The sequence below is a fragment of the Anser cygnoides genome, chromosome 12, assembly GCF_040182565.1.
Source record: "Anser cygnoides isolate HZ-2024a breed goose chromosome 12, Taihu_goose_T2T_genome, whole genome shotgun sequence".
NCBI classification, from domain to species: domain Eukaryota; kingdom Metazoa; phylum Chordata; class Aves; order Anseriformes; family Anatidae; genus Anser; species Anser cygnoides.
In genome coordinates, this window is record NC_089884.1 from 10903787 (window position 1) to 10929027 (window position 25241).

Below are 25241 nucleotides of genomic sequence, written 5' to 3' on the forward strand. Positions count from 1 at the left end.
TAACTATGTGGTGTAGCCATTTGCAGATGCAATTATAAATTTTTGAAGTTATACCCAGGAGCACTTTGATGTCTCAGTATTAAGCTCTGTGCTTCTTGATTTGTAGTGCCCACCTGCTGACTGCAGAGCCAGTACAATGCACCGTGTGCCCAAAGCAAGCCTGGAACTTCTTCACAAGGTTCGAAACCTTCAGCATCGTGGCCAGAGAGACTAATAGGGGAATTTTAAGGCTTTAAGTCTATAGTGACCCAGCCCGGCAGATCCTCTGGAAGGTGAGTACTGACAGCCTTTCTGTCACAGTACACCTGTTTAATCTGAAACACTGATTGCCATCAGCCAGGAAGTGACAAACAGGGTCACTGTTCTCCTCAGGGTCATTGTCCCCATCTTCCACCTCTTGCAGAGCACCCAGACCACAAGGCAGTGAGCTAAACACTGCTCATCTGCCCTCGGCTGAGGATATGCTGCTCTACAGCATGGCGCTGTTGAATCATTGGGCCAGAAAGCAAGTGCACGCGAGGGAGCGTGGCTGTCTTTCCTACCGGTTTGAGCATTCACATGGGAGTTTGAGAATCTGGACTCTGCTCCCAGGACTGTTTATGCATTTTACATGAAACAGTCACCAGGTAACATATAATCCCCGATCAAAGCCCTCAGGGGATTTAGGCAAAGCAACGCCCAGTTTCTGGATCCTCATCAGAGTTAGGTGTGAAATGGGCAGAGCTGCTTGGTCCTGTCAAGACTGGGGCAGTTCTGGGCATGCAAGAAGGTGGAACTCTAGATAGCTGAGGAACTTGGGAGTATTAAAAAAGTTGGAGATTGAAAGGACCAGATAGTGGCAAGGACCTAGAAGCTGCAGCAGGACGTATATGCTGGCATTTCAATCCAACGTGCAGATTTAGGGTAAAACCTCAGGTGCTTCAGTAATGCAGTCTTCTTAGAGGAAAATAATTGTTCTCACAGATTCCTGAAGTGGAAACTTCTTTACATAACAATTTTATGTGTTGTTTTTTGTTTGTTTGTTTGTTTGTTTTAATGTCCCATTCCAGCCACTGCATTTGCTTGGATTTCTTTCTACTAGGCAGCATGTGCTGAGCTGCACAATGGTGGCTGCCGTATGAATAGCTTGTTATTCTTACCAAGCGTGACAACTGCTGTAGCAAAATCAAGAGCAACCTGCTCTAATGTAAACTGATTTCAGATTGCCCCCGGCAGTCCCAGCTACCTCATCTAACCTCTTTTTTTTGCCAGTCATTTTTTCTTTCTTTCCTTTTTTTTTTTTTTTTTTTTCTGCTGAAGACACACCCTATGCTTTCTTACAAGGTGTTTTATCATGCTGGCTTTTGTACCACTGTCCCCAACGTGCAGAGTGTCTCTGGTATTATCCTTGGTACTTTCCACAGCCATTTGGATTCTCCAGCAGATGCAGAATCCAGCTGCCAGCCTGCCCCAGGGGTTAGCTCTGCCGTTGCTGACAGTTGTACCCAAGAATACCTGGCTACAAAGCACCACAGATGTGTGCCCAGCTCTTGATGGGGCTGTTGTATCTTTGATACCCCACCTGCATTTCGGAGAGTGCTGTAGGGCTTGATAAGTGCAGACGAAGTCTTATTCAGAGTGACAGCAGTGTCAAGTGGGCAGCAGTTGTGCTGGTAAGAGAGAACATGGAGGGTGGGTTTGGGGCAGGCAGTATTGCTGGAGAAGCAGTCTGATTTGCCAATCATAGCTGCCAGATCGGTGTGTATGATGGGTGTGATATAAATTACTACCTATAAATAAATACCACAACAGTATTTTAATGAGGTGTTTTCTAGTAGCACTTGTCCAGGCTGGTTGTGTTATGCTAAGGCTGGAGAAGTATCTCCAAGCAAGCATCTTAGCTAAACCTTCATAAACATGGTCTCACCCAAGATCTAACTATGATTTGTTTGGATAAGAGGTTTTGCTTGTTTGTTTCTGGACATACTTTCAAATACATATGGGTTTTTGCTTTTATTTATTTATTTATTGCTTCTTGGCCCAGGTTTTGTGTTGGTGTCATAGACCCTAACTGGTGCAGAGATGAGGGCTATATCTGGTGCCTTTTCCGAGCATTCATTGTTGTTCTGACAAAAAGGTGCAGAATGGCTGGGTCATCTGCGTTTTTTTGGGTGGTAATTTGGGGCTGTGACTCACAGGAGTGGCCTGTGTCTCCCCTTATGCACCGTCCCATCTCAGGGAGCAGTGTCCTTAGCTTCTCGTGGTGTGCCAGCAGACCTGGCGCTGCCACCCGTGCTGTTGGTAGCTGTGCTCTCACTGATCCACACCCCACATCTGCACTGTGGTTCGCTAAGACCCAGCAACCAGTCCTGAGGACTTTTCACAGCAGCTAGCAATTTTTAATGAGCCTTTGGCAGCCTGGACTGCTGAACAGATCACTGCGGATAAATGTGCACATATGCACTATTTATCTGTCCTGCTCTATAGGGTCCCCTCACAGTGTTGTATCGGATCCTGTAAGGTTGCCCCCTGCATACCTGAGCACACACACTGCTTCATACATCTGTGCTAGGGTAGATGTGAGTCTAAAGATGGGCCACGGTTTTCTATGAGAACCAAACAGATCCTGGTAGGAGGCAAATACTGAGGCAGGGGTTGCATTTGGAGGCTGTATCTCAGACGTGGCTTTTACAACATTTTAGGCCAAAACATTGGTTTAATCAGAAAGCCTCTCAAATGTTAAATTGTCACCACAAGAATGTATGGGTGCTGCATATATCCAAAATAAACTCAAGAAATAGACTTTCTCATGCTACCTCTGAACTAAGGAGTTTTTGCAACTTTGATGCTTGTACATTAAAGGCAGGACCTCTTTTCTGCTCAGGTTGAAGATCTGAGAGAGAAAGTTCAGTTCTTTGATCCTTAAAGATAAAATCTCTGAAGTGAAGTCTCTTTACTGTCTGGACTTGTGATGCATACACCAAATTCATTCATATTATAAATAAGTAATAACTGGCAGGTGATGCTATGGAGATAACAGCTTCACCCTTTTCGAGGAATCATTAACTCCAGCCAGGTCTCCCAGATCAGCAGCTATTAAAAAAATAATAATTTTGGTTGGAGGGGACATCTGGAGGGCTACACTCCAACCTCCTCAAAGCAGGGCTAACTTCAACATCAGCTTAGGTTGCTCAGGACTTTGTCTTTACATTTTGGATATCTCCAAGGATGGGGATTTCACAAACCTCTCCCAGCACCTGTTTCACTGCATGCCTATTCTCATTTTGAAAAATTTCTTCTATTATATTCAATGGAATTTCTCCTGCTGCAACTTGTCATTGCTCTTGTGCTGCATGCCGCTGATGAGTCTGGCTCCGTTATCTGCATGCAGCCCAGGGTGCAATTGGCCATCATCACTCACAGGCACACTGCTGACTCATGGTCAGCACTTTGTCCACCAGGACCCCAGTCCTCTGTTCAGTGAGCTCAGTGTTACGCACAAACATGCCGATGATGCATTCGCCCTATCAGCCAGGTTGCTGGTCAAGACTGGTCCTAGTGTTGTCCCCTGAGGAATGTCATTTGTTAATGCCAATTAAAAGTCGAGTTGTTGACCATTACTGCCTTTTGACCTCCATAGCCCAGACATGTGCTTTTTCCAGCCGTGCTGTGGTCTGTCCATCCAGTCCATACTGCTCGTTTGCTAAGTGTGGGAGACAATGTTACTGGTTATGCTAAAGCCAAAGTAAGTGACATCCATTGCTTCTCCGACCTTGTCCCTCCAGCCCATAATCCTGGCACAGAAGACAACCAGGTTGGCCAGGTACAATTTGAGCTTAGTAAATTCACGCTGCCTGTTCTTAGTCACTTTCTTGTCTTTCTTGTATCTGGAAGTGGATTTCATGTGGCCTTGCTCTGTAATATTCCCAGGAAATGTACCGATACTTTACAACTGACATCTTTTTCTTTGCTAATGCTTTGACTAATGCCTTTCAGAAGAAGCCATGTGATGGTATGTGTGGGGTTTGTGAGTCCTCCAGCATGAGCTGTGTTGGTTGAGGGAATTTTTGGTAGAGAGTGGCCGAGCAGGTCAAACTCAGAAGCAAGCTAACCAGGACACTCCTGCTTCTCCTCTGCTGGGAATCCCTTTCTTCCCAGCCTACCCACCAAGTATGACCTGCCTACCATTGTTGTCATGGCTTTTGTGTTACCACAGGGCAGGAATCCTGAAGAGAGGAAATGATAAAAGAGGAGGAATGAGACTACCAGACTAACAGACAGTAGAGTGTGGTATTGTCAGAGCTGGCACCAGGAAAGGCTTTGACTAGTTTGAGTAGGAGGAAGAAATAAGGAAGAAGAAGGGGTAAGGTTATCTGCATGGAGTGCTAGGTACAGGCATGGTCATTTCTAGAGAGCATGAGTAGTTCAGTCAACAGGAGGGGTCAGGCACTTGCCAAAATACACATTAGCACAATGGCCTGTAGTAGGTTGAATTCACAGAAGGCAGTTGAGTTTCACTAGGTAAGACTTTGGCAAAGCATTTGGCCTGCTCTGGCCCCACAGTCAGACCTGGTGGATTTCCAACCATTTTCTTTCTTACTTTCTATAGTCGTACTTACCTCACTATTGTACTTCAGGCCCCTGTGAATTAATCTGCCATGCCCTCAGATGCCTTGAAGCTCACTCTTGCTGCAGAGGCCTGGCTGCAGACACAGCACCTGCTCCTGGCCAGGGAGGCATCCATGAAGTCCCCTGAATCCCTCCTTTTCTGCGGAAAACAAAACTCTTGGAAATGCTGGTCAGAACAGCGGTGGTCTTTGTGGGAGACACTGGGGCATTCTCAGCTGGAAAGGCTTGGCAGACCAGATGCGTCCTCTGTGCCTGGAACTAGCCCGTGTAATTGCAATTGAGGAAAGAAGCAGGAAGGTGCAGTGGTGGGAGGTGACAACACTGCATGAGCACTTGGACAGGTGGCATTGGGCATGGTTTGCTAATTAGCAGAAACATACATAATCCTATTGTCTTTCACTGTACCTATATTAATGTGACTGTGCAGCTGTATTCCTGTGATGGCCTTACCTTTGTAATCTTATCTAGCGTATTAGAAGACTTTCAACAGTGATGCACAGAAAAGCAAACAGGACATCGGTGTAGTGACAACCCTGCTGTGGCTCCATGTGCATCTCAAATGGAGGAGACACAATCTCAGACACATGCAGCTGAAGTTTGGATTTCTCTGCACAGCAGATTGAGGTTTCCAGGGTCCCAAGGTACGTGTGAGTACCTGCACGCTGGACTGCAGTCCCTCACACACTAATGAAATCTGACTTGCTGGGTCACCCTCCTGCTTCATTTGCAGTGACACAATATCATTTAAAGTTGTTTGCTTATTACAGAGATAATATCACAAGGTGTGGTGCCCTGATGGGAGTCTAGCAAGAAAGTAACACTCATGCACCCTCCCACCTTTGGCAGATCGTCTGAGGGTCCCTCATTGGCTTCGTGACGGAAAGTGGTTGATTCACCTCCACCCAGCAGTAATTACGTGTTGCTGTCTGCTGGAAGTTCCCATGTTTGGCATTGGAGTGGTAAGCCTAGAACTCACTGCTGAGATTAACTGCAATGTAAAACCATGATTTCTTGATGCCTCTGTTTTATATTCAGCCTAGTAAAAGTTACTTAGTGCATTATATCATTTACTTGTGATATTATATAATCATTAAAATATTCCTAATTGCTGTTACCCTGACATACTCATACTTCTCAGCAGCTATTTGCATGCAGCCTTCCCATCAAACAAGAGAGCAGTTCTGGTAGCAGAAGAGTTGGTGATTCTTTTTGTTGTTGTTTTATTTTATTTCATTTTATTTTATTTTATTTGCCTTTTAGGAGAGTCTTTTTTTTTTCTTTTTTTTTTTCTCCCTCCTTTTATTCTAGATCCTCATGCATACAATAGAGCTCCTTCCAGAGGGGCTTTGCTCGCCCCTGAAAGCTGATCGTTTTAGCCCCTTAATTTTAAGACACAATTACTCCCTTGTCAGTGCAGTTCTTACCAAACCAGGCTGGCTTGGCAGGTCTCCACTCCTTCTTTGTTTAAGGTTATTTATTTTTATATCAGAAAGGTAGTAAAATTGACAAAAGAGGTTTATTCAGACTCTAAATGCACAGTTTACCTCACATACAAAATAAAACATCCAGCACACTTCCTTTTGTTTGTGGCATCAATGCTGAACTGTTATAATGCCAGAGTTGGGTAACTTCTCCCTGCCTTTACCTTTTGAAACCTTTTTTGCATCAGTGTCCCATGCTCAGTTTTCTGTTTGCTCTGCACCCTCCATCTTTTCGGGATGTTGTTGGCTCAAAGTGGAAAACTTTTCACAGAGGTGAGTCCAAGAACGTAGGGCCCCAGCCCCAGCAGGCAGGGCTTTCCCTAGAAGAGAGGGATGGAGAAATGAAGGGAGAGGGCTCCCACGGGGGCCATTTTGGATAGAATTAGTGGTGCCCCCCGAGCAGTTCATGTGTCTCCTCACTCAGCTTCTGTGGGTCCCATCTGCCCCCAAACACTGCATCAGGACCAGCCGTAGCCTCACTGGGGTCAGGCCTCCACTTGGCTGCTTCCCGTCCTGGAGCACCTCAGAGCTGCTGTGCTGAGTAACCTCTTCCATGGCACGAGCACTAAACCCTGGAGTCCTTACTCAACCAGTGGGCTCTCATTTAGGGATCAGATTTAGTATCCAAATGATCCTATAAACACAGCTATGGAACAGGAGCTGCAATCTATTTAGCAAGGTCTGTTTTCATGTATGTTCATCAGTGAGTTGGGATCAGAGTGGGTGTAGGTCCTGGGGATGGGTGACTGGAGTTAGCAAAGAAGAAAGAGGTGTGGGTGGATGGAGTAACATTTCAAAACAGAAGGTGAATTCACAACTCTAACTGGTGTACATTAATACTCCTGCTACAATGATATATGGGGTCTGGAAAAGTGAATAAATTGTCTTTAAAAAACCAGTTTAATTGAGGGAATAGAGCAGAGACAGCAATGCAGGAAGGATAAATTAATTCACTCAATATTATTTGTCAACATACCAACTTCCCCGCCTTTATAAGCACTGCAATAGTTCTGTCATCCAATGCAGGCACACGACATGTCAACTAATGGGGACACTGCTGCTGGGGAGGCTCTTGGACAAGGTCAGCAATAGCCAGACCATATACTGAAATGTTTACTGCAGAAGCAGGTTCATTTGTGACCTGGGCACTGGGACTACCCAGCCTCCAGCCCCATGTGTGTATTTTGGCGCCAGCCTTCCTCTTCTGAGGCTCTGCTCCTCACCTAGGCTGTGTATGTAGTCAAGTCTGTTCTCTGCAAAAGGCAATCAGTGACGTTACTGTGCTCTGCTGACCAGGGATACTGTCTAACAGTTGTTCTGAGTGCACTGCAGGTTACATGCATGTTAACCGCCATTTTGACTTTGGGGAGTACCCTACATCAGATGGTGGGCTGGGATATTTGCAGGCTTGTCCAATAGCTTATTATGTTCAGCACTACTGAAAGCCAGGGGAATGGGGTACCCAGATCCCTTTGGTGCTGTTACCATCCCCATCCAGCTTTCCTCAGCCATGCCTGTAACCTGTCCACCACCAGCATTGCTGGGTGTCTGTGCCCACGTGCTTTAAGTGCCTTCCTTTAGAAACAACTGAAGGATGTGCTGCAAAGCATGCACATTGTCTTTGCTCTTAAACTCACCAATGGGTGCAGCCAGAAACCAGGCCTTGGGAACTCCGGTTTTGACTCCGGCACTGTCTGATGAGCTGAGTCCTGCCCTTGACAGCCCAGAGCTGCCGCTCACCCTCCTGGAGGTGAGGTGACCCTGGTTTGGCAGGTCACACACCCACACCGTCAAGCCCTCCCAAACATATGTGGTGCATCATCACCTTTGTGCTACTCCCAGCTGAACAGAGAGAGGACTTCACCTCCCCTTCTTGTATCAGAAAGGTCAGCCCCAGCACAGACTGCCTTTTCTTTTAAAGCCATTAAAAGGATTTTACATCATAAAATGCTGTAATAGCAATGCAATTAATGACTCTTTAGAAGCATTCAGAGATTACTGGCTCTTGGTGCAGTAAATAGAAAGCAGTGAGGTTCTGTAGTTCATTTCCAAACAGGTGAGTGGGAACTCTGAAAGCAGCAGCGATTAGTGTGTCTGCAGGTCTGGTTTCTCCTTTCCCTGAAGTGAAGGTAGGCGTTAGTCTGAGGTGTGCAACATCAACATCATGCCTGATATAAGATTTGCCAATGTTCGTTTGTTGCTTTCTACTCTTTAGCAATCAAACAGAAACTTTTCAGCTGGTACCTTCTGGGTGACAAGGTTTGAGAAATAACCTTTCGGTCACTATTGCAGCATTGTGAAAATATTCTTAGGTGATAAGACAGCTGCATCCCATGAGTAGAGCTCATTATCGCAGCACAACCTGTGTTCCCTGGTATGGTTCAGAGAGTTTGTTACCAAAAATGTACATTACTTCTCTGGGTGGTAGTGTATACGCTGCAAGAGAAATGCTCCAGATGGAGCTGCTCAAACTTACATTAGCATATTTCCCCGTTATAGAAACCTTTAAACTTAGTTCTGCTTAAGCACCATTAGTGGCAAAAGCTACATTGCCGGCAGTGGGACTGGGTCAGTAATGCCATGTTATGATAAATAGGCTGTGTTGTATCACAAATATTGTGATTGCTCAGGAGACTGGTGACCCTCTCGTTACTTTCTGAAGCTATATTTAAGTTTCAAAATTCATGTTGTTTGCCATATAAGCCATAGTAAAAATGAATATCGTTGTAGTGATATATAACAGACAAAGGTATCTCTTCCTGGTGAAGCAGTGTTGAGTCATTATATATTACCACCAAAGGAACAAACTAAGTTTTAACAACAATAGTTGGCAGTATTTCTATTAAATGGCATTAGCCAATAATTTCTAAAAAAATGCCTGTTAATTACAGCATTCAACCCTTGCAGACAGTTCTATTTTACATGAGTGCAATCCAGTTTCCAGCCATCAGCTGAAGACTGTAGCCTTTCGTTGTAGCTGAACAAGACCATATATTACCAGATTCCTTTCTGGTGTAAATCTATTGTCACCATTTTGTTTTGTTTTTGTTTTTTATTATTTTTGGTTTTGGTTGGTTGGTTGGTTGGTTGGTTTTAATCCTGACACTTCCAAGTAACATTCAAAAGAGACAGTTTACTCACCGCTACCTCCAGGCAGCTCATCTGGCTGGTGAGCGACCTGCCAGCTCAGGTCCAGGGCAGCTGCTTAGTTCAAACACAGTGCTCTGCTGCTGCGGCTGGGCTGTCAGGGCAGCCAGCCTAGCTCCAGAGCCCAGGTGACCTGCTGTCCTCACGGCAGCCCTAACACCAGCAGCAAACTGCACGTCCGGAGGCACAGTGCTCGCACAGTGCCACATCGCACTGCAGCAGCCAGCCTGGGCTGGGGACTGCTGGCGGAGCTGGGGTGGGTTGAGGAGCAGGAGCTGCCTGCTAGTTGGGGCATCCAGCACATTCTGCCCGGGCATCTGGACTGTATCGTGTGTCCCTTGAACACTGAACCCCCTTGGCATGTTCAGCAAGAGGGCTGGCACAGGGTGTGCTGCCACAGCCTCTGCTGCTGGCCCTCAGCTGCTCGCAGGAGGTGTCTGCTGGGTTCCCAGCACATCTGGTAGACGTCATGTCATGCCACGAAGCGTTACCTTCTTGCTACACAAATGCATCCTAGAAGGCACAGAGAAGGAGCAGTTAAGGATAAATCTCTTGTAGGCAACTGTAACAGCGGCAGGAAAAAAGTGATATTTGTTTTGTACTTATCACTTTGACTAGCTGTAATTATTATTGCTATTGTTAGTGCTTCTATTTGCAATATTACCTGAGGCTGCCCAGCCAGCACTGGGCTCCATTGTATTCAGCACAAACGCATCCAGACCCCTCCAAAAAACTTCCAGATCAGAATGCAAGTGACGTACGATGGCAGAGAGGAGGGATAAAACCAAATGGATACAATTAGCCTAGGCACAACTTAGTCATTCTCTTCTTGGTATAATTATGAAATGGACAAAGGTAGCGCCAAATAACCTCAAATGCCCTTCTGGCCATAGTTAATTATATTGCATAATAATAGTGTCAGTTTAAACATTGTTTAAAACCGATGCTTTGCTCAAAATTACTGTACAGCCACACTTACATCTTGCACAACAGAGTAATACATAGCAGTGTCTTGACTTCCATTTTCTATTTCATTGTGTCCTCTGCGCATAGGAAAAGCTCTTGACCAAAGAGGAGTCAGTGGTACAGTGGTAAATAAAAGTGGGTAGATTCATCTGTCTGTGGTATAGAAGGAGCAGGTAAATACTCGAAGTGCCCAGAGTAGAAGTGGGTACAAAGGGAGTGCCCTTTGCCTGCATTTACCCTTGACTACACCACTTAGAAGAGTTGCATAATTGATACAATTGAACCACATCAGTCCTTTATTTATAGAACATAATGAAATGGTTTTCAACATCCTGGATCACGCTACATGGGTGATTGCCATATATGCATCCAAGGAGAATAAATAAAAACATTTCCCTAAGGTATTCTGTCTCTTCACCTTCTCTAGTTGCATCCACGACTTAATTTTGAGAGTTCTGCAACTAATGCAGCATGTAATCCTGTGCTGCTATTGCACACACTTTGTCCAGAGGAGAGCTGCAGTGATGCTGCCCCATAACACTGGAGGTTCACATTTCCCATGTAGAACATAAAGCGTTGTCATAGATGGCGGAAAAGTGTGCACATAGCTATACATACCACAAACTGCTTAACACAGACCCCCACATTGTACTGAAGTTACTCCTTTTTTTCAAACTTTGTTAGCTTATATTTGACATAAATCTGGCTTGCCTAGAAAGCAGACAGGCTCTAGCTCAAAAAAAAAAAAAAAAAAAAAAGCTGTGGCATGTGATAGTTGCTTTCAGTGATGGAAATGGAAATGAGTCATGAAGTGGTCCCCTGATAAACACAAATGGCATAGATAATCTGAGCCCACTGTTTGAGCCGCAGGCTCCTGCACCAGCTTGTGCTTGTGATGATCATAGAATCACAGAATCATTAAGGTTGGAAAAGACCTTCAAGATCATCTGGTCCAACCATCACCCTACTGCCAATGTCACCCACAAAACCATGTCTCTCATTACTGCACCTTGCACTGTGATCATCATCCAAGGACAAGTGTGGTCTACAACAGAAGCATGAGCATCAGGTAGCACTGAGAAAGGATTACTATAAAAGTTATAAAAAATAAAACACTGCCATTATTTCATCTTTTTTTTTTTTTTCTGTCATTGGAAAAATATGGATAATTCAGAAGTATTTCTCTTGCTGGCTGTTTTGTCCATCTTTACATGATGTTCTACTATTCCTATTGCATCATTTGAACTTGGCCTTTACTTATGATGCTACATTGTTTTATGTATACACTTTATAATTAGAACTACTAATTGCAAGCTTGCTTGTTGCCTTTAGTTGATTTTCCAGAGCATTACTTGCAAAAAGATCACAATTACTCAGTTCTTTTCAATTGCTCAGTGAGTATTTTCATACATAGAAACCAGGACTAGGTGTTTAATTTACTGTGTTTCTAAGCTTTAGACTGTGCCCGTCTGGTGTGCAGAAATGATCTGCATCAAAAATTTAATCTTTTCTGAGTTAAGTTCTATTCTCATAATCCTTTTTTTTTTTTTTCTGAATAAAATTAAAAAAAAATCACATCAGACATACCGAGGGAGTCCTGCACTAGCTGTTACATTAGATTTTAATTGTTTGGGGTTTTTCTGACATGTATAACTCTAGCCCAGACATATTGTCGTATTCTTGATATGTTTGGGAAAAACAGCACACAAAAAATATCCATACAGTTTAATCATTCTGCAAGAAAGAGCTAGTCATTTCCATATACATGCTGCAAACTTAAATACAATGGTCCCATTTTATCATTTGTTATTTCAACTTTGCTGATGATTCAGTGGTGTTATTCCAGTGCAAAACTGGAGTAACGCAGCAGTGAATCAGGCTCATTGGCTCTTCATCTCGCTATCTAAAATGAGGATCCACCTACAGGTAAAATACTATCATATTGCAAGTATCTCACAGACTGCAATCTGTTCTGGCTTGTCAGATCTTCATCGGTAAAGGATTGCATAGGTTCAAAATTAAAGCACACGCTGAATGTTGTTTTAGTCAATGGGAATACTCGTGAACAAGATGAGCTGGTTTTGGCTTTTCTAATGACAAATCACTCCAATGAAAAATATCAGAGCATACAGTTACTTTTTTCTTTTTTTTAATTGCTGATGTTTTCATTACCTGTGGCTGCCATGGATGGAGAAAGCAGCACCTCCACCGCTTTTCCAAGCAGGCTGCAAGTTGTAGGGCCAGCTCCCTTCTGGGGACGGGGCATGCAGCTCCTGCACCAGCCAGAGGAGTTGCTGGGTGTGCAGTGAGCTCAGTGACGCTCTGACAGCAAGAGGCAGTGACTCTCTCCTGTCACCACACTCTGATGTTGGTGACAGCTCCAAGGAGACACCTCCAAGTGTGTTCTTGCAGCAGTGGGAATTACATCAGACACTACAGCTATTTTATTGGCAGCCACGAGCTCAGCTTCACTGCACTTTGGTAAAACCTCAATGGCAAATAACACTAGAAAGTGCATATAAGTGAAATCAGCATATTCTTTCAGTATGAGTAGTTCATGATTTATTAAACAGTCTCTAATCAAACTGCCAAATAACTTCCCCCTTCCCTTTTGTCATTCCAAGCTTTTCCTTTCCAAAGGCAGTCTTAAGGGGCATCCCACAGAAATCTGCATTCAGCCATGCCTGCAGATGTAGCCCTCCCCCACTTGCACAAACATACATTTAGCTCTCGTGCACTTTGTGCTTGAGCTGATTAATAAATAGATCCCAGGTATATGATGATCCTGATACGCTTGGCAGGAAACAGCCAAATGCCTGTTGGTTTGAGCAACAGCCATCACAGGGAACCTAAGCAATTAACTGAGTGTATAGATTTGTTTGCATGGTGGGGGGAATTACCAAGGTGAGCTGCCTGTGGCACACTGAGGGGCTGGGAGAGGGGCTCTACTGTGCACCCAAGGATTGCACTGGGAACACAACTGGAAAAGCTCTTTTGTTTCCACCACATGGCAACAGCATCACCTTGGATAGTTGCCGCAAGCACCCAGCGAGGCCTCGGACCCATGGCTTTGCCCAGCGTGGCTCAGATCTCCACACCTGACCTGCTCAAGGCACAAGTGGTGTCGTGTCACACAGGCTGCAGTCTTCAGGGTGACATCAACACTGAGACATCACTGCTGTGCTTCGCTGGATTAGCACAAGCTTTTTCACCCCGTTAAAGGCTTTGTCTCTTGGTCTTCAACCTGTAATCGACCCAGGTGTTAGCAGGTGAAAGTTGGCACTGTCTGCTGGCATTCAGCTGGAAGGAGCTGATGGCATCAGGGTGCAATGACAACTGGGTGACACCATAAAAAGAGCGGCAAGTTGTTGGCAATCCCAGTAGAGAGGGAAGGGGGGGCCGTGACCTGCCACTCCCCTGCCGAAGGCACAGCCTTGGTGGCAAGGTTTGGCTGCAGCAGATGGGAGATAAGCAGTGTGTGTAATTGCACTGCACAGCTTTCAGGAGCAGAGTGAAGGCTTCATTCTGCAGTGACACCCAGCCTCTACCACCACGGATCAGTTGTCACTGTCAAAGAGACACCAGGTGAACCCAGGAAAAGTGAAACATTATGAGAAAAAATGAAGAATGAACCAGAAAGACAGAACCTTACATTAACACTAATGTAAACACTGTTCTATTAAGAATTGTCAGCCTAGTTTTTATCTTGTAGCAGAGAGATTGTTTTTGAGAACATATGCAGAGCAAAATGAATTCATAAACCTCTGTACCAGGTGCAATCATTAGTCAGTAAATGAATTACACATAATTATCTGCTTTGTATTTAATTCACTTGGCTTCCAGTTTCTTACTCTTCATACAGTGAAACTCTCTATCTCTCTCACACAAACACACTCTCCATGGGCAAGGAGGTTTTGGAGGGCTGCCATCATCCTGACTCATGAATCAGACTCCATGATTTGAATGATATTTATCTAAGCCTGCAAACAAAGAAGATGGCTATGTGTCCAATGAGAGAATAATTATTGTTATTATGTTTATAGAGCAACAAAGTCGGGAGTTAGGACCCCGGGGGAAAGGCGGCAGGAAGGGCGAGCTGGGCAGAGGCAGGAGGCTGTAGGCAGTGTTTCAGTGCAGGCATGTGCCAGGGCCCTCGCAAGGTTCCCTGCCTGTGAGTCACCTCTGCCAGGAATCGCCCAGCGGCCAAGGCGGGTGGCGAGGTGATGCCTGCCTCAGCGGGGACGCTCGCCGGGAGCTGCAGGACCACCTCCCGGAGATACCAGGACAACGCAGGGCCTGCGAGGGCTTTGGTAGTGGCTGGAGGAGTTGGGGTTGGCGCAGAGCATCCTAGCCAGCTCCACCACTGTGAGGCTGAGGACTGAGGACGGGGATGTGCCGGTCTGCGGTAAGTCAGCCCCGGCTATGCCAGGTAGCAGAGCTGAGCAGCAGCCTCCTGCTTGCAGTAAATGTTGCGTATTTTTTTCTTTGCAGAAGCCAGCTGTGCACTTATATCCACAACTACTTTATTTTAACTAAACTAGAAGGAAAGGGAAATAAATCCATAAAAATCCGAAAAAGCTTCCTTTGCAAGTAGCACAGCTGCTGCCACAGCAAGTCGCTTAGAAATAGAAATGTCCCTTGGCATGGCATTTGGGCTCACCTTGCTCCGTCACCTCAGTGCATGCTTGGGCAGAGGAGCCCTGCTCCACTGCCTGGGAGAGCTCGGGACACTGTGACAGTGGCAGATCCTTGCGTGACCCAGGCTTGCTGCTGCCAGGTCAATGCTCTGTGTCCTTACAGAAGGCAGTGACAGAGGAGACTTTACCTATTAGGGCAGTCTGTAGTAGGCAGTGAGCTTGGGAGAACCAGTAATTTGAACCCCATATTTCTAAAATGCACCTGCCACTCTAAATCCTCATTCTGCCTGGGACTTGTTAGAGCCTCCTGAATTTAGAGGGCACCCCATGCCACGCCAGGAAGGGGACCTCAGGTGGCTGATGTGTGGCTGTCTCCAAGGCACACACCTGCACAAGGCTCAGGCACGTTTCTTGCTGGGCTCCTGGAGACAGGCCAGGTCTCACCTGTGTTCATGGCTGACTCCTGCTGCATCTGTACAGCACGACAACAACTGGTAGCTTTCCTTCGTCTTGGCACCGCCAAGCAACAGCCCTGGTCATCACAGCCACAGCTCTGTCTGGAGATCTCAGAGAAGAATGCCAGCCTCTGGAAATGGTTTGGTTTGTGGTTCAAGGACACAGCCAACCATCGTAAAGGCAAGCAGCACTCCTGTTGAGAGAATCAGAGCAAGTGTTATTTACCTTCAATAACTCAGGTTTAGATGGTAAAGTTTGAGCCACCTCGCAACTATCTCTAATCACCTTTAGGTTAACAACACACAGCCAGGGAGACAGCAGGACAAACAGTTGAAGTTACCTGGCAATAACAATGAACTTAGAAGAAATCCTACATGAGGAATAAACCACCCTGGTTTTGCTCTACCAAGGTCAGTGTGAAACACTTCCAAATTTAGCCCTTGTTATTGGAAGGGAGGCAAAACCAATAGCCTGCATAATAATCAATGCTTCAAAAATACCACTAAAAATAGAAAATAAATTACTTGATGTTACTTCCAGTCAGCCCACTTTTAGAAACAAGTTTTATCTTGCTAGATGTTTTAACTGATGAATAAATCCATGTTAATATCCCAGGAAGAAACATGGAAAGGCTTTGACTAAGGAATTATTGCCAATGGAATGATATGAAATGATACTTTGGATCACAAAGCATTCCTTTGGGGATGTGTATTGCAAGTGCTGGCTTTTATAAACTGTAGTAAATCTTCCTTACTTAATTCCCTCTTCAGAGTAACTTAAATTTTCTGGAGAAGGTTGATAGAAAACATCTATGTGCCAACATTAACAGCCCAGAGGAAAAAAAAAATATATATCTTTTATATGAGAGCAATCGAAAATATTGCTGAGACGATACTGGCCACAACAGGAGAAAATGTGTTTTTACAGGCTTTTGGTAAAGTCTGGGAGTCCTGGACCAGGGCTGCCTTGATCCCACAAAACTGGTGCGTAGCCTTGAGAAAGCCAGGCCAGCTCTCAGTGCTGCAGTCTGCCTCGCCGCAGCAGCGATGAGGCACTGGCTGCCTCCCCGCTGGCCTGGGAGAACAAGAGGACATCGCACTGGTTACCCAGACTCATGGCACTTCTTGGCCTGTATTTACCACTGAGGACTGCTGATCCTGTTGAAGATCATTTTTTAGAATGGAAAAGGACCTCCTGGAGGGACAGTCCTCTCACCCTCCAAATAAACAATCAGTTGGCCTAATAAAAATATTACTGGTCCCCACAAGTTTGGTCTACAAGGCATTTTTAAGATCCTTGGATGGAGGAGGTGAACAAAACCATAGTATATTATCAGGTGGGTAGAGAAATAGCTGAGCACAAGAATTCATAAATAATATTGCATACAGAGCAGTTTCTGCATCTCCCGCCCCCCCCCCTCACTAATACATATAGGCTTTATTATTAGAGGGGGAAAAGTCAGACAGTGCCCACACTCACATGACAAGGGCTCTGCTGTTTACAGTCCCAGAGAAATAATGCCGTGAACTATGGGACCAACGAGAATGCCGTAAATACTTCTCTCTGAGCTGGCTGACAGAAAACAGTCACAAGTACAGAGCTATAAATTGCTGCTTCATTATAATCACTGCATTTGGCACACCTGTTCCAGCACACCTTGGGGCTGTTGCTGGACATAATGTGCCTTTATTTTTATTTTTTTTAATTTTTTTTTATTTTAATTTTTAAACACAGATGGCAGCTGGCTTTGTACATGTGAACATGGCCATATTGTCACATGCACCACAAGACCACAGAGCAGTCATGCTCTTCACTGTCAAACCCAAGGAGGTTTCTGAAAAATGTGGTTCTGCAGTTGCCTGGTCTGACTGAGCACACATGGCAAGGCTCAGGCGCTGCGTAACACGGCTGTGCAGCAGGCACCCGTCCAAACATCGCAAAGCGTGGGCAAAGCAAGTTTAGGGCTGTCTGCACCTGTCTGGAGAGATGTATTTTTTCAGCACAGTACGTGGACTTAGAATCAGGTCCTTTTCCAGTGTGAAGTCTGTCACAAGGTAGTGATCTTGGCACAAGACCAGTAAGGAAAAAAATATTTCAAATTTTGAGAGAGGAATTTTTCACAATTTACAAACGATTTGATGTTAACAAAGTTCTAAACTGGAGTCAGTGACAAAGGAGCGCAGGTTCAGCAGGAGAGTTTTGATATAAGCCTTACAGTCGCTGGACTTTTTGAGTTACACCAGTGAAGCTAGACTAGTATTTTATGGGATGATTAATAGTCTGTGCTTGCTGGGCTTTTACTAGTTTTTGGTAAAGATACTCAAGCAATATAGAATAGGAATATTGTTTACCAGCCCTGGGAAGATTACACTGCTGGGCCATGTTCTTGTGTGCTTTGGACAGTTCAGAAGGGGACAGGGAGAAGGAGGAGGAAGAACCACATCCTCCTCTAGATCACAAATCATGTTTGTTTGTACCTGAAGGACCATAAATTGATCTGTTTGCAGAGTACTGGCCTGTAGCCTGGGAACTTCCATTAAAAGATGTAGCTCTACTGCACTGCACCTCTCAGTGTCAGAAGTGGCATCTTCAGCATGCAAAGAAAAGCTTTAAGACCATGCTTGTGGTAAAGAGGAAACACCCTGATGAATCTGAGAGCAGAGTTCACCAGGGCTTTCCCATGGGGCACTGAGGTATTTTCTCCCTTGACATTGCAGCACACTCTGGCTCCCAGCTTTAATTATTCCATTTTGTCCTGTTGCACCAGCCTTGCTCTGGCAAGAATATATGAATTCGTCGTTTGGGGATGTGATCTAGCGCTGACCTTGTGAGGTTCTTCACACACACATAAAGAATCCTCTGGAGCCAGGGAGAATTTGGCTCTACAAGCTAATGGCAGGACAGGTCATGTCCTTTATGTCCCGGGCACAGGAGATCTGCCTGCATGCCCACAGTCCCAGACCTTCCCAGCCTCATTCTGTCTGCTGCGACAGAGGAGTCATAACCTGGCCTCCCACGAACAGCTCTGTGGTGTGACCGGGCTCTGTGAGGCCATGGAAATGAGTCCTCCAGCACAGCTAATGGGCACGGCAGTGAAATACAACCTTTTCTGAAGAATCCACTCCTGCCCATGCTTTCTGCCACCCCGTGCCAAAGTAATGAACTAACCTCATTTACAATTGTTTTGCTTGACATATGGGTCCCAGATAGTGAGGAAGAGCTAACAGAAGGCCAGTTTAACTCAATATGGGGAAGTCCCTACTGCACTGGGTGTGGGTATATACTGGTGAGCTTGGCTCTACAAGAGGGAAAAGGACAAAGGGACAGCCAAAGAGAGGAGAAAAGCTGAGCTGGGAGGGAGGGGCAGAGGAAGATTTTGTGTGCGCCTGGGAAGGAAACAATGGGACAAGGGGAAGGAATTAAAAGAACCACATCCTTCTCTGCATCACACCCCTGCAGTTTAAGATACTCCCTCATGCTGGACCAACCCGTAGCGCCTAACATTGCTCCCCTGTGACTGCTGTGGTAAAGCTCTCTCCCATCAAATGTGTCTCGACTAGGGACCATGAGGCCAGCAACGCTCTTAGCATGGCAGATCAGACCTCCCTCCTTTATGATGACATTTTGGCATGTCCCGCTACTCTCACTAGCCTATCCCAAGCCCCTGCACCTAAGCTCAAGTGCCACAATTTGGAACATAAGCCAAAACACGTTCCTCCCTCCCCTCCATCTCTGACCAAACCAACCCTGAGCCCAGCTCCCTCCAAAGCTCTCTGCAGAGCTTCCAGTCAGGACATCTTTACAACCCACCCCCCCCACTTCCCTGCAACTCCTCCTGGGGAAGAGGTCTGTGAGGAAGGGAAAAAGGCAGGAGAGAATTTCCTTGCACCTTCTTGTGCCTATTGTCCTCTCCTCTCAGCTCAACTCCCTGCTTATGGATGGCTAATTAATGACAATATTGACATTTTTTTCCATTTTTCCAATATTCCATAATACAGCCATACCATTCATAATATTCACCCTTCTGCACTCTTTGAAGATTCAAAGCATTTGCAACCATTTAGTGCTTATTTCTCCCCAAAGCTGTGCAAGGTAACTGGGGATGTCAGCACTAGCATCCCCACCTAACAGGTGGACCAGTCAATACAGAGGGATAAGGATTACCAGCAGCACCCTCAGCATTTGATGTCCAGTATGAGGTCTTTTGTTCTGAGCAACAGAACAGAAATAGGTCTCCTCAATTTACCATTGCCTTCAATTAACAAATGTCTGAAAGTGCCCAGCACTAAGTCAACTTAGAATAGTTTGGGTTGGAAGGGACTTTTAAAGCTCATCTTGTCCAACCCCCCTGCCATGGGCAGGGACACCTTCCACCAGACCAGGTTGCTCAAAGCCCCACACATAAATGTAGATATATAATGAATACGTATCTCTATGCAATAATATATATTATATATATATACATCTCCATGAGGTAGAATCAGGTTTGATTTTGCTTCAATAAGCCTTTGAATCTTGTCAAAGTATCTGTTAGAATATCTGAGGTTCCTTTTTTTGGCAGGGGAACTACAAATGTCCAACTTCCCTGTCTCCAGAGACTGCAGAGGAGCTTATCCCTCCCTCAGAGCACCCATGACTGGGAGCGTTGGATTGGCATTCACTTAGGAGAAGCCTAAATCAATCTGAACACCACCATCCTCTCAGCTCTTAAAGGCCTATGGCTCTGAAGTCACACCTTAATAAACAGCACTACTACTTGGAGAGCTTCTGTTGCTGAGAACAAGGCCAGTACGAGGGGACAGGTTACACACTTGGAAGCGTACAGAGTCCTTCAGGATTTATTTGTTCACTCCAGAGAGAAAGTGAGTCATGAGAAACCTTAAGGTGGAGCACTCAAAACAAGGAGTGTATAAATGATTAGCAAGGGAAGGTCAGCACTAGTCCTTCAAGTCTGAGCATGCCCCATTGTCGATGGTACATAAATAATACCAGCTGGATGCTTGTGGCTGTAGGAGAACAGCTATCACACTTCTAGTCTCTTACATGTCTCTGACTCATATAATATAATCAATGAGGCTGATCTCAGTTTTCTTATAAAAAGATAGTTAAAGTTACAAGAATAAAGTGGTTGATAAATGGAACTCAATCAATAGACACAGTTTCGAGACAGAGCTGCATGCTTGACAAAAGCCAACTTTTTTTTTAAAACAAAAAACAAACAAACAAACAAACAAACAAACAAACAAACTTTTTACTACATGGAGATTCAAGCAGAGGGATGAGAGATGGACCTGAATTCCACTTGCCCTCATGCAGCAATGCAATAAATCATCCTGTCTGATAAAATCCGATTGCAGAATCTGTATTAGCACACTGATGCAAATGAATGAAAAAACACTGCATGTTTTCTTCACAGGTTGAATTTAGTGTATTTGCAGAGAACAAAAAAATCAGTGAGCAGAAACAATCAGTGATTCACTCAGAGGTATCTGACAAGATCATTGGGATCTTTTTTTTTTTTCGTAAGACACACTTCTATAATATAGATTTTACAGAAAATGCTCTGGATAACGTGTAAGTATGCTAAATATGTTATCTCTAGATCCACTGATACTTGTGATATTGCATGATATGGCATCTAACTACTGAGTACAGCTGTTGAAAGGCTGTAGGTTCTGCTATTTTTACCAGTAGTAACTGTACTTTACTACAGGGAAATCCAAGCCACTTTTGTACTTTATTATCCAGCTGTGACTGCTCTCAGACATTTTTGACACAAAATCTCTCATGGAGCTATTGAACACCTTTTCCAGGTATACTAAGCTTTTCTTCAGATACTCTCTACTAAATTGCTTATCAAAGACTTAAGTCGGACAGGTGAACTGCAACATAGAGACTGGCCAAGTCCTGAATGGTGCAGAGCAGCAGAAGCTTCTGTGGAGTGTGAAGGTATATAATCACAAACCTTTAACTGGTCTTACATTAATACACACTTAAGTCATTTCACAGACATCTGTATCAGGTGCAGAGCATCAGGTGAAAAAGCAATATTTTTCAGCTTATTTCTGTTTAGAAATTCAAAAGCACAATCCTACCACAACCCAGCAGTTAGAAGCAATGTCAGGAAAAGTTATATATTTACATACCACAGACAAGATGGTCATGAGTCTGCCCTTTCCCGGGGAGCTTCTCTTGCACATTTTCTTTCATGCAGTCACTCAAAGACACTTCGAGCCCTATATCCAAGTAGATATCTGGCTGAAATAAAAAGAAGTCACATCTTAAACTGATGTGTCAAAGAGAAAAGAGACCACAGAGATGCTAAATGTATTCATCGAACTGTGGGGAATGAGATGGATGGGGCACCCTGCACTGCTGGATGGAGAGGACCAGCTAGAACAGGGTTGTGAGGAGCACAGAAGTGTGGTTCAGTGGCTCCTGTCCCAGCTGGAATAGGACAGGTGACAACCAGATGAAGCCTGTACAAAACCTGAATGTTTGCTGGTGCTACCTGGCCCCCCTTGCTCTCAGGCAGTGGGTGGCAGGAAGGTGACGCTCCTGTCCTCTGCCTCTTGAGGCAGGAGGCAAGAAGGACGTAGGTCCTGTGTGTTCGGGTAAGGAGAATATTTGGGCTTGTTGTCATATGTGCATGCTTTCCAGTCTCAGTGCTATCTCCCTTACCAACACTTCCTTTGCAGGCACCACTTTCTGTCTGGGGTAATTCTCAGCTCTTCTGGGGATACTCTAGTGCTGGTGATTTACTGAACTACAGAATTAAAATGTGATTTTGAATTTTAATGAGGTTTAGCATTGTTCAGAACTGTACAAAGTTCAATTAAGTCAATTTGCATTTTTTTCTGTCTATATACACCTATAGCTATGTGTGTCTTGTCTAATAATGCATTTGTAGATGTGGCCCATACATTGCCTTAATTTGAGAATCTTAAAACGCTTCTCAAATATTAACTATGGAATACAGAAACTTTATTCTGAACCATTCTTAATCCTCAGGAGAGCTAAGATGCATGGAAGACATATCGTCTTCTGCACAGAAGGTATATCGGGTAGGGACCCCAAAAATTCTGACATTGAACTGGCCAAGGAAAGAGATGGGCCTCTTGCTTTGGTAACTAAATGTCAACTCCTTGTTTGTCAGACAAGTTAAAATAACACTTGTTCGTGTCTGGTTTGCAGATTTATTTATCCTTTTGCTTTCTGATCAACAAAATAATAGAAAAGATATTTGAAAAAAAATCATAAAAAGCTGTGTGCGAAATGCCAATCATTATACAAACAATAATGGATGAAATTGTGAGATAGGATTTGCAATGTCTGCATATGTGGCAGAAGGAAGCTGTACCACTGGATGGCTGCAATATCATCTTCAAGTTGTAAGACCCCTTTCTAAGCCATTACAACAAAAGTTATATGCTGAGTTTGTCCTATCTTTATCTGCCTTCTGCAATCATGTGGATATCCCCTTGTGCAGCAATACAGTTAGGGAAATGAACTAAAACCTAATTGCTTTATTTAGATAGTTGAACCTCTGAAAAGCATAAACCCTAACTTGTCTTGTAAGCGCTGCATGTGGACTAGGCTTACATATGTGCATTGCATTTTTGCCTAGAATTGTGTTGTTCTTGTGCAATTCTATGGGAACAGTGAGCGCTGATATGGGCATGCAGTTTACTTATGCAGAACTAAAGTAATGACATGCGGTCTCTTGTCTTTTTTTCTTTGGGAGGTGCTACAGACGGCTGCGTTTTCAAAGCAATTGTTAGTGAAATTATGTCTGCATCCTTTTGTATGAAACAAAAGAATGAGACAAGACAAAATATGAGTTACAAACTAACAAAACAGAGGTTTGGCAGTCGCTTTAGATCACAGGAAAATGTCTCAATCCACATACATTTACATGAATAAATAACCAAATTAACTACATAAGCGGTGCTGTGATTCTTCATCAGTGTGATCCTCAGGCTTATGCAAAGCGTATGAATGTATGAGAGCAGACAAGCATTTTAAAGAGGAGATAGGTTACTCACATTTCCTTGCAATGAACTATACTGAAAAAGGATGTTTAAGCCTGTAAGCTCAGAATTGCTGTGCCATCATCACACAAGCACATTACTGAGACATGGCTGACTGGAAGCACAAACTTATTCTCACAGAAATCCATAACAAAAACCATGTATTTATTCCTTTTAAAAGACATGAGGAATAACCCCCAAAGCTGACCAAGCTATTTCCTTCTGTCCCCTTTGTTATTTTCTAGTATCTCTGGGCCTGAGTCAAAACCACAGCTGTCCACCCAAGCTTTCCCACTGACTTCTGTGGGGCTTGGAAGGGGCTTGCGTGTTATCTGGCTTTGGTGCTGACCTTAGCTTGTCATCTCATCTCCCAGGCTCCCAGGAAGAGAGAAGAGCAGACCCCAAACAATGTGAGGGAAGACGTTGGGTAAAGCCTGCCTGGCACAGGTTTCAGTAATTGCCTTGATATGTAACTGATGGCGAGGCATGGCTTCAAAATCCAAATGAAGGAGTGATGTCTCAGCATGATATCCCATGTGTCTGAAGAGCACCAAGCTCACTGGAGCACACTACAGGGTGCTCCCATTATAGGGCACCCCCAAACCTCTGCATTATAGAATAAAAACTGAAGGCTTTGGGCAGTGTCAATGATTTAATAATAATAAAAAATAGAATTGTGACTGAATTGTATGCTTGCCTACAGTTCTTGTCCTCTCAACTTTGCCAACATACACTACTGTGCCGTTTTTTCTAGGAAAATAGGGATGTACCTGGAAGCTGTGGCTTTCTGCTAGGACCTGCAGCCTTTTGAGTAGCTGTCTACAAGTGACTCAGGCATAAATCTTCTGTCATCCAGAATGGCACAGAGAGCATCGCTGTCATTCCCAGGCTTGCTAGCAGAACGTCAGAAAACTAATGCCATGTGTTCAGGTCCTGGCTCAGGACACATCCTTTAACCAGTGCTCTTTGTGGACCAGCAACCTTCTGTTCTGTCACCTGTGTCCCCTCCTAGCCTGTACAAAATACGTAAAGCACAAGGGAGGAAAAGTCAATGAATGCTCCATTTATTCAGTAAGGGCTTGCACATGAGATAGAATAACACGTGGCACCCACCCAGGAGTACATCAAAACACAGCTCTGCTTAAACATGGTGGGTTTTGACTAAAGAAGTAAAATCAGGAACTAGTTAAAATTAGAGGAATAAGGTAGAGTTTAATAACCACAACAGACAGCTTCTGACCATGCAGTAGTGCAGAGGTTTACATAAACACAGAAACTTTGCAGAGGCTGGCAAAGTGGCTGGCAAAAAACATGCAGGGCACATCTAGTGCTATTTTCTAAGGTAAGCAAGTGGGAGGGATGTTCGCTTCAGTAGGAAAATAGAAGTACTCCTTTACTACTCCTTTATTCACACTCAGGGAGAAAATATCTTCTGTTGACAATAAATCCCAGCAAACACAAGAAGCCTCCTCTCTGCCATAACGTGCAAGCCTACAGGCATGAAGTAGGGTGCTCCCATAATAGGACACCCTCAGACCTCTGTATTTTAGGAGGATCAGCCACCCACTTTGTAGACAAGCTCTGCATCCAGGATATCTCTGCTGTTCCTGAAGGTCTGTGGCTGCTTCTGGCAAAGAGTAGAATTTCAAAAAATCATCTTCTAGGCTACTGAATTATTATAGGTGATAATTTCCATCATTCTTTTTAAAGGGATGGTTCAGTGGCCCTTTGAGAATTTGAATATATCTTGTTTTTGCTGTTTGGACTAGACAGACTACAACCATGTATTTGAAAAATAAATAACTTGTTAATACCCTGCTGGCTTTAAAAGAGACATTTTGGCATATGCATCTTCCCTTTGGGATTTTGATTTCTGAGATCTGAAACCCAAGTAGCAGGGGAGCCATCATTTGGCA

The 25241-nt window shown here is 44.4% G+C and overlaps 2 long non-coding RNA genes across 8 annotated transcripts in view; one reads left to right on the top strand and one right to left on the bottom strand.

Annotated features, from left to right (window-relative positions):
* Positions 1 to 24102, top strand: part of LOC125183365 (uncharacterized) — a 63740-nt gene extending 39638 nt beyond the window's left edge. The window contains exons 7-10 of one of the 7 annotated variants that reach the window (XR_010834362.1): positions 107 to 1652; positions 5077 to 5249; positions 5455 to 5567; positions 13220 to 13353. This is a non-coding gene — a long non-coding RNA (uncharacterized lncRNA). Of the gene's footprint in view, positions 1 to 106; positions 1653 to 5076; positions 5976 to 13219; positions 14608 to 19856 lie in introns of those variants that run through there. The other 6 variants (XR_010834360.1, XR_010834359.1, XR_010834361.1 and 3 more) reach the window with 6 other exon arrangements.
* The window catches only part of LOC106033218 (uncharacterized), a 203856-nt gene continuing 184720 nt past the window's right edge, over positions 6106 to 25241 (bottom strand). Inside the window, exons 6-8 of the long non-coding RNA XR_010834366.1 lie at positions 24096 to 24338; positions 21442 to 21553; positions 6106 to 15488 (exon numbers count right to left, since the gene is read on the bottom strand). This is a non-coding gene — a long non-coding RNA (uncharacterized lncRNA). The remainder of the gene's footprint in view (positions 15489 to 21441; positions 21554 to 24095; positions 24339 to 25241) is intronic.